Source organism: Gracilinanus agilis, chromosome 1 (genome assembly GCF_016433145.1).
Source record: "Gracilinanus agilis isolate LMUSP501 chromosome 1, AgileGrace, whole genome shotgun sequence".
Taxonomy (NCBI): domain Eukaryota; kingdom Metazoa; phylum Chordata; class Mammalia; order Didelphimorphia; family Didelphidae; genus Gracilinanus; species Gracilinanus agilis.
The window spans coordinates 733,918,178-733,928,180 of record NC_058130.1 but is presented as its reverse complement, the minus strand read 5'-3'; the positions used below and the strand labels follow the sequence as shown (position 1 = coordinate 733,928,180).

The following is a 10,003-nucleotide window of genomic DNA, read 5'->3' as shown; positions in this document are numbered from 1 at the left end:
CCCCTCCAGCTCTGCTTCTAAGAGAAATCTGGACCTAAAACGAATATCCAAAGCCAATTGTAACAATTTCTCCCAAACTAGCTGAGCCTGATGGACAGACTCGGAGCTCTGGCCACTAGTTTCACCTTGTTTCTCCTTCCCCCTTATCTTTGGCACAGCCAGAACTGGAGGCTGACATTGGCATGTGGGGCTGGGATGGGGAGAGGAACAACGTTTTACTAAAGCGTTGGCCCCTGGACCGAGTTGGCCACTGCTAGCCTTTGGCAGGCGGCCTCCATCCTCTGCCAGCAAGGAATTTCCATATTTTTGGAGCCTGGAAATTATCAAAGGGCTGCTGTGCATAGGTTCCACTCTTCTTCCCCCCTCCTACAAATCAAATGATCAGAGCCAAGATTGGATTGTAAATGGCTTGAGACTATCTATTCATCGTTGCTATTAAAGTCTCTTTGGTCTCAAAGCCCTGGAGAGTTCAGGCCCCTCCGGCCTCCCATATGGAGCTGTGGGATGATGAGCAACAAAGGCCAGTCTGGTTTTTTTCACCTACCTGGTTTGACTCCCGAAGCACCTCTGTAAAATAGGATCCCCTGGGAATACAAGGTTTGGGGGTTCTGTCAATGGGCGAAAAGGGTTGGACTCACAAATGAAAGGCAGCAGAGATGAGCTTCGGGGAGTCTGGGGTTTGCATCTGGGAAAATGGCAGAGTTTTGCCTACCCTCCAAGAACTTACTTTCTAAAGTGGGAAACAATATATATTCGTATATACATACACACACACATGCCTGCGTGGGCACGTATCTAGGGATACATAAAATACATCTATAGGAATGTACAAAATACATTTAAAAAGCAATTTTATAGGGAAAAGGATATTGTCTGGGGGGACCAGGAGAGACGTCGTGCAGAAGACAACAGGACATTCCGAGATGGAGGTGACAAGAGAGAGCCTGAGTTAAGCCAGAGGAATGTGTAATTAAGTCGGGAAAAATAGGATGGAGCCAGGTGGGGAGGGGGACACTTTTCAAGCCAAACAATAGAGTTTTTATTTGATCTTATGAGTTATGGGGAGTGGCTGAAAATTAGTGAGTAGGGGGTGGTATGGTCAGATGGACCTGTTAGGAAAATCGCTTTGGCAACCACGTAGAGGGTGAATCCGATGGAATAATGGATGGGAGAGTAACTGCATGGTATAATAGAAATGTCAGCTATTGTCATTATTATTACAAATGCATGTGTTATCTTTTGTGTACAAAGATGATACCCCTGACTCACCCCCTCTGGAAAGGGAGCTCTGCCTGCTCTCTCTGGCAGTGGGGATGGGCTGCTCTGAATTATCTAGATTTTTTTTCACCATCTTCTTTGTGACCAACAGCCTAGTTCTCATATGGGGCATCAGGGTGCTGGAATAGCTTAGTAGTGTGGCATCCAGAACTTTGAACAGCACTGTAGATGTGTTCTATTCAGAATCTAGTACAACAGGGCTGTCCCCTGCCTATTCCTGAATATTCTTTCCCTCTTAATGTGATAAAAAAACCAAATTAGCCTTAAAAAAACAAATCCTCGCCTTCCGTCTTAGAATCAGTACTGTGTATTGGTTCCAAGGCAGAAGAGTGGTAAGGGCTAGGCAATGGGGGGAAAGTGACTTGCCCGGGGTCACACAGCTGGGAAGTGTCTAAGGCCAGATTTGAACCCAGGACCTCCCATCTCTGGCCTGGCTCTCAGTCCACTGAGCCATCCAGCTGCCATCCAAATTAGGTTTTTTGGTTGCCATACATGTCACATTATTGACTCGTGTTGAGCTTGCAATCCATGAAGATACCCAGATCTCTTTTCTAGATGAGCCTCTATCTAGCCATACTTCTGCCATCTTGGACTTGTAAACTGATTTTTTTTTAACCCAAGTATATGACTTTACATTTAACCATACATTTCACTCAATATGTTCCATGTTCTAATGGCTCTTCCAGCTAAGAGGTTCCATTTTGTGTAAGAACTTTTCTTATTCTGACTTAAGTTTAATTCAATAATCATTTATTAAATGTTCAGTGTGTATATGGTATTATGCTTGGTATTAAGGATCCAAAGATGAAAAAATAATGTGGTTCCCTGCCCTCAAGGAGCTTATAATCTGTAGAGGGCCGAGAGACACAAATCCCAATCAAATAAGGCAGAATATAATAAAACCATAAGAAAGGTTAAAAAATGACAGGATACTATTGGGGAATTTTGAATGCCCCAGTTTGTATCACAAGTTCAAAGAACATGATGTCAGAAAAAGAAAAATAAAGCTGGAAATGGAGGTTAAAGCCAGATAAATGTAGACCTTAGATGCCAGCCTGAGGCATTTGTATTTTATCTGGGAGGCAATGGGGACCCAGTAAAAGTTTCATTAAGTAGGGTAGTGACCTGATCAGACTGTATGTTGGGCCATTGACTTTGGCAGAAGAATGAAGGATAGAGCAGATCAGGGAGAGACTGAAGACAGGTAGGTTGGTCAGGAAGCTCTTTTAGTTGTCCATTCAGGATGAAAGGAGGGTCTAAATTAAGATATTTGCCATGGGAGTGGAAATGAGAGTATCCATCTGAGAGATAAGAATAAGATCTGGCCACTGGTTGTATTTGGGTGGAGGTAGATGGGGAGAACCCTTGCCATATGGGATAGAGAAAGGTCAAAGATGATTCCAAGATTTTGGACCTGGATAATAGGGAACAAAAATACAGCCATCAACAGAATCAACGAGGAAGGGTAGAGGATGGGTCTGGTTTGGGGCATCTTTGACTTACCTGTTCAGGTAGGGGTGTCTCAAAGGCATTTTGAGATATAGGACTGGAGTTCAGGAGGGACATTAGATACAGATTTGGGAATCAAGTCCAGTGGTATAATATTTAGACTCATGAGAGAGAATGAGATTTCCAAGGGACTGGAGAGTAAAGGGACAGACTCTTTGGAGTTGTCCATCTTTAGGATCATATAAAATTGGGGGGCAGGGTCAGTTGGTCTCTAGGTTTCAGCTCTAACATTCTATGGTCTGCGTTTGAATCAAAAGCAGTGAGATGAAGAGAAATTGGGGAAGCTCAGTTTAAATTCAGGCTCTTCCCTCTATTGGCTTTGTGACCTTGGACAAATTATTTGATCTCTCCGGGCCTCTTTCCCTCATCTGTCAAGTGAGAGGGAGATGAAGGCTAAGATCCCTTCCATCTCTATATCTCTCTGCCCTATGATCCCTTGAAGGCCCCTACACTCTGATGTTAGGGGGGTTTTCAAATATTCTCCTTGTTGCTGAGTGCTTTAGGGCCCATCCTCCCCAAATTACACTACAGGAATGACTTCCTCTGCTCTCTTTCCATTCCCATCTCTTATATACACTTCTCCATCCACCCCATCTTTATTTTTTAAGCCCTTACCTTCTGTCCTAGTCTGTTCTAAGACAGAAGAGTGACCAGGGCCAGGCAATTGGGATTAAGTGACTTGTACCCTTCCCAACTTTGGCAGGACCTGTTGAAGTTCAGGTCCTTCCTCTGTTCTCTTGATTGTTCTCTTAATGACTTTCTCCTGCCTCCTGCCTCCTCTTTCTCCTTTATCCCCAGCCAGGATGAAGCTCATGCTAACCCCTCTTTCTTGCCTCTTCCTACCCTTCCTTCATTTTAGATTATTAACAAACAACTAAATGGGGATGGGGTGGATGGTGGGCATCTTTGACTATGGCAGGAGAATTGAGTCTTGCGAAGGGAGACTTATGATGGGAATACTCATCTCAAGAGTGGGGCTCAGGAATGGGCAACAAAGAATGGGGAAGAAGAAAGTGGCAGGATGGTAAATATTTTACAAAAGGCTCTCCAGGAAGAAAATATACATTGGATATATTTCCACCCTTCTAAAACCCTTACCTTCTGTCTTAGTATCAATTCTTTTTTTTTCCTAATCCTTAATTTTTGTCTTTGAACCAATATTGTGTATTGGTTCTAAGGTAGAAGAGTGGAAAGGGCTAGTCAATGAGGGTTAAGTGACTTGCCCAGGGTCACACAGCTGAGGCTAGATTTGAACCCAGGACCTCCTAACTTCAGGCTTGGAGCCCTATCCACCACACTGTACATACTTTTCAATTCAGTCCTCTTCATTAAGGCATCCTTCATTGCTTTCCTCAATCTAACCAATCAAGAAGCCTCTGGAAATGTTAGCCATCTTTCTGAGCCCATTGAAGGTAGCTCTCTCCCACCTGGAAGAAATTGCCTCTCTCTTACTAACACCTGCTCTCCACTTCTCTCTCCACTCCTCAGGGTGTGCTTTCCTCACCTACTGCGCCCGGGATTCCGCCATCAAGGCCCAGACTGCTCTGCATGAGCAGAAGACTCTGCCTGGGGTGAGTGTTGCCTGGGGGAGTGGGCTGGGGAAGGGGAACAAAGCCCCCCAGAGTGTCCAGGGTTTGGGGAGGGTGCTGTGGTGGTGGCAGACGAGCTTGGTTCAGAGGAAGCCCCTCGCCCATAAAACCTCTCCCTCCCTGACCCCCAATTCCATATGGCACGAGCAGAGATATAAAAATCGGGGGGAAAAAAAGGAAATCTACAGGCTTTAGCTAAAATGAGCATTGCAGAGTCAGTGTAGGAGTCTTAGAATGCAGTCCTTATGTTCCCCAGTAAGGACTGCCTCTTTTCCTTTTGTCAATGCCACACGAAACAGACCTATTCCGACACCCCCTCACTGCCTGGCGGGTGCAAGGGCTGCTTGGGTGGTAGTTCTGCCAGTGTGTGCCAGCTGCGCTCCTGCTGAATTTTCCTTGCTCCGTCCATCACGGCTCCCCACTTCTTCAGGCTGGCCAGAGCCCTAAAAAAACCTCGCTTGAGTACGAGCCAAAACTTCTGAGCGAATGAAGGGTGGCTCTCAGAGGCCAGAGACCGTCTCATTTTTTGTCTCGGTGTGTTCTCTGGCCCAAGGTAGGCCCTTGTGGATTGATTATTGGATGACAATCTACTCACACGATTTATTTATTTATTATATTCCAGGACGTAGGCTCAGAGAATTTAGTGGACGTGGGCATCCTAAGCCTCAGAAAGCTTGTCTAAAGTTCTGGAAATTGGGGAAATTGGACAATTGAGAGGAGGCACAGAGTCGTCTAGCCTCAATCCTAACACTGATGTAGCTGATCTTCTCTTTTGGGGAGGAGGGGGAGGTCTTTCATTTTCTGAGCCTAGCTGCCTTTCTGGGACCCCTCGGGCCGGGAGCTTATTAACAGTTGTTAGTGATGGAATATGAGGCCAGAAATCAAAAGGAATAAGACAGTGGCAGGCCTGGACTCCATTCCAGGAAAAATAACTTTGGGAGTCAGACAGCTCCCATACAACTATGACCTCAGCAAGAAGCAATATGGAGAGATGGCCTGTGGAACTGGAAACCTGAGTTCCAGACCAGGATGTGTATGCCCTTAGCAAGTCCTTTTTCCTCTTTGGGTCTCAGTTTCCCCATCTGTACAATGAGGGAGCTGGATTAGAATGCTCTCAAAGGTCCCTTCTGGCTAGAAGATCCTAAAACCCTAAGAAGGCATTTGGCCTCCAATTCTCTTCCCCAATCTCTCTCTCAGAAGGCAGAGATAGGAGCAGGAGTGGGATATTCTTCTTCAAGCACTAGAGGGGTTGCCTGCTGGCCCAGCTCTCCCCTGGCTCTTAGAGGGGGGCCTCTTGTTCGCCTCAGGCACTCAGCAGAGCTGTCTCCAGGTATTTAAGTTTGTGGATTAATTTGGAGGGAGGGAACACTCTGCTAATTACAGAACTTCCCTGCTCATCTCTTTGTGGGAGACTGGAGGAAGCTGCCAGGGTTGGTGATGGAATTTAATTTGTCAGGGGTGGGAAGAGTGGAGAGACAGAGGATTGGGGGAAGCTGAGGGTGATGGAGAAAGTCCTAGCCTGGGAGCTGGATTGCCTTGCTTCTAATTCTCATTCTGTCTCCACCTTGTCTTATGACCTCGGGCCAAAACCTTCCCTTGGTTGGACCAGACTGTAACACTTTGGGGATGTTACTTAACCCCTCTCTGGATCTTTCTACATCAGCAAAATGAGTGACTTGAGCTAAATGATGCCCAAGTCTTTTCTAACTCTAAATACTATGAGCTCCTTTTTCCTTCAAGCTAGTCAGTTCTGGGGGCCAGGAACATATGGGTTTCAAGTCTATGACTGGATGGTCTCTGAAAGCCCTCCCAGCTCTGACATTCTCTGTTCTAAGCTCCCTCCCAGCTCTGGCATTCTCTGTTCTAAGCTTCCTCCCAGCTCTGGCATTCTCTGTTCTAAGGACTCTCCTAGCTCTGACATTCTCTGTTCTAAGCTCTCTCCCAGCTCAGACATTCTGTTTTCTAAAAGCCCCCCCCCCCGCTGTGATTTTCTGTGTTTTCTAAGGATCTTCCTAGTTCTGACCCTCTGTGCTCTAAGGGTCCTCCAAGTCTCCCTAACATTCTGTCTTCTAAGTCTCTCCCCACCCATTTTCCCATCCTCCTCCCCGGTTTTGGCATTTTTTGTTCCCTTCTTGCTCTGACATTAAGCGTAGCATAATGAAAAGTGCCAGATTTAGTATTAAATGACCTGGGTTCAAATCTCCTCTTTGCTACTTGTGAGCTGTGTTGCCTTGGGCAAGTCATTTAATTTTTTGTGCCTCAGTTTCCCCACCTGTACTTACCGACTTCCAGGTTCCTGTCAGCTCTATGATCTATGATCTATGTTCTAAGGGCCATTTTGCCCTAATCTCTGTCCTCCCCTGGCTCTGCCATTCTTAATTCTACATTCTAAGGGCCCTTCCCACTCTCACAAGTTAGAAAATCTTTGTGGTTCCTAGGGCTAGTAGGGGTCCTGGGAGCAAGAAGGAGGTGGGCACAGAGGGCCTGCTTCTTTGTGGAATTGTTCTCAGTGTCACAGCTTTGTCCTACATGAGCTCCCAGGCTATTGGTGCCTGGGGGTTGGGGAATGAAAGCCAGTGGGAGGAATGGAGCATGCAGGACATTGGACAATGAGGTCCTGTGGGCTTTGCAGCATTCAGGCATCAGGAGAAACCCACTGGACTAGGGAAGGAGGGCTGGAGGATGAGAAGCCATCCTGAATGAGAATCCAGAGATCAGGGCTGGATTTCATTTCATCTTTGTAACCTTGAGCAAGCCATTTCCCCCCCCCCCTTTCTCAGTGCCTCAGTTTCCTCGTTGGTAAAATGAGGATAATAATGCTTAATCAGGATGACCAAGTGAAGTGGTGACTAGACACACTCTTTGTAGTAGAGCTCCATCCGAATGGAGGCTGGCATTAGTCTTTGAATTCACCCAAGGCTCTCATCACCATCTGGCTGAGGACCTTAAAGAGGCACATTCCAAGGCTCTGGAGTCAGCCACACGAGGAGGCTCTCCTGGGGAACCTGGAGGACAGCCCTAAGATGAATGGGAAGAAGTTGCAGGAGGGCAGGTCTCATCTCAATGCAAAGGGTCACTTCCTCACAATCAGATGCCCCACAGCGTAATGGCCCAGCCCAAGAGGTAGGGGGCGCCAAGGAGCAGAGTGGAAATGATCACTTGTTGGGGATGCTATGAGGAGAGCTGGGGTTTATGGGCAGACTGGGCTAAGGGATGTTTCGGGTCTTTTGTTTATATTTTTTGCCTTTAAAAATAGATTTTCTTACAGGAAGAATTGTAAGTGATGTAAAAACCAAAGATACCAAATTTTAGAAGATTTTCATGGATAGATTCTAGTTTGTATTTATTTAAAATTGATCTTCATCGATATCTTGTTTTCATATTGTCTCCATTTCCCCTTATATGCATTCCCCTCCCTTTCCCAGGGAGGCAAGCCTTATAACAGAGTTATAATAAAATAAGAGTGGGGGGGGGAAGAAGAGAAATCAACAAAACCAATTAACACAGGGGGAAAATCAATGTTATATTCCATTTTCTATACCCATGGACCCCAACCTCTACAAATGGGCACCGGGAAGCGCTTATCTTGTCTCTTCTTTGGGGTTAAATTTGAACATTATCATTCCACAACATCCAGGTTCTGGTCCTTTCTAATGCTGAATAGAATTTTTCATTGTAATTCCAAGATTCTCTGAATCCATACATTCCCATCTTGGTGTCTGAGATTAGCCGTGATCTGGCAGAAAAGGAGGGAAGATTTTTTTTGAGGTGGTGTCAAAAATCAGTTCCTCCATCCAAGAATCAGTTCTGAATACTGAATCTGTGACAAGTGGGCCCATCCAAAGGACCTGTCCTGCTTTCTGTCTCTCCTGGGGGCAAGAGCCCATGTGTTCAGGGCAGAAGGCTCCCAGAGGGACAGAGGGAGCCCAGAGCTTCAGCATAATTAACACACTCTAGAGAGCTGAAAATTTTCTCTTTCTCCATCTACTCCTCAGCTTACCACCCCCCTTCTTTTACTAGGCCCACAGCCTCTTTCCCCAGCCTCTCCTGCAAGATGCCAAGATTAATTGCAATAGGTCTGTAAGGGTTTAGAAGTATTTTGTTTCAAATAACCCTACAAATTTAGAAGTGACTTCCTTTCCTTCCTCCTATTCTCCCTCCCTTCCTTCTTTCCTTCCTCCCTCCCCTCTTCCCTCCCTTTCTTCTTTCCTTCCTCCCTTCCTCCCTCCCTCCCCTCTTCCCTCCCTTCCTTCCTCCCTTCCTTTCTCCCTTCCTTTTCTCCCTCCCTCCATTCTTCCCTCATTTCTTCCTTCCTTCCATTCCTTCCTCCCTCCCTTCTTCCTTCCTTCCCTCCCTTCTTTCCTCCCTTCTTCCTTCCATTCCTTTCTCCCTTCCTTCCTTCCTTCCTTCCTTCCTTCCTCCCTTCCTTCCTCCTTTTCCTCCCTCCCTTCTTCCCTCCCTTCTTGCTTCCCTCCCTCTGTCCATTCCTTCCTCCCTTCCTTCCTCCCTCCTTCCCTTCCTTCCTAACAAATCTATTTCATATATGTCCATCGTTGTAATTGTGTTCCCTTACTAGACCATAAATTCTTGAGGGCAGGAAGTATTTAACTTACATCTTTGTACCCTCAACACCTGGCACAGGGTCTGTACATTCTGGTACTTAATAAATATAGGTGGATCCATTGGAGTATTATTCCCATTTTACAACTCAAGCAATCAATAAGCATTTATTAGGTGGCTACTATGTACTAGGTGGGAGGGATTTCAAGATGAAAATAAAACAATCCCTTCTCTAAAGAAGGTTATATTCTATATAAAGGAAGAAAATGTATATAAATACGTTGTTGTTCAGTTGTTTTCAGTTGTGTCATACACTTCATGACCTCATTTGGGGTTTTCTTGGTAAAGATATTGGAGTGATTTGCCGTTTCCTTTTCCGGCTCATTTTACAGATGAGGAAACTAAGGGAAACAGAGTTAAGTGACTTGCTCAGGGTCATACAATTAATAAGTATTTATTAGAAGGCAAACATGAAGAGGAGAGGTGGAATGTGTGAACCCCAGTGTGGCTGGATAGTGGAGCTTACAAAGGGACAGTTATGTGAAGAAAGCCTAGGAAGGTTGGCTGGAGCTAGACTATGAAGGACTTTACCAAATAGAGAAGTTTGTATTTGCTCCTAAACATAATTGGGAGCCCCCACAGTTTGCTGAGTGGAGAGTGATATGGTAAGACCTGTATTTAACTGTCAGCCACCAAGAGCATACTCCCACTTTTTGGGAAGGAGGAGAGATGGAAGAGACTAGAGGACTTCCCCACCTTCCTTCTTTTCATGCACCCTATGATCTAACCAAATTGGCCTACTTGCTATTTCTTATAGATGATACTCATCCCCCACCTCCAAGCCTCTGTCCCAATTGTCCCCCATACATGGAATGCTGCTCTCTCCTCATCTCCACTTCTTTGAATCCCTGGTATCTTTCAAGCCTTAGTTCAGGGGCCACTTCCTACATGAAGTCTTTCCTGATTCCTCCCTTTCCCAGGTGCTAGTGCCTGCCCACCCTTTCTCTCTCTCTCTCTCTCTCTCTCTCTCTCTCTCTCTCTCTCTCTCTCTCTCTCTCTCTCTCTCT

General features: G+C 45.8%; 1 protein-coding gene across 7 annotated transcripts in view; it reads left to right on the top strand.

Annotated features, from left to right (window-relative positions):
• The first annotated feature begins 4,280 nt into the window (after positions 1 to 4,280).
• Positions 4,281 to 10,003, top strand: part of CELF5 (CUGBP Elav-like family member 5) — a 55,894-nt gene continuing 50,171 nt past the window's right edge. For all 7 annotated transcript variants that reach the window (XM_044658667.1, XM_044658665.1, XM_044658662.1 and 4 more), the window contains exon 1: positions 4,281 to 4,358. The gene's annotated coding sequence lies outside the window, so the exon portion shown is untranslated. The remainder of the gene's footprint in view (positions 4,359 to 10,003) is intronic.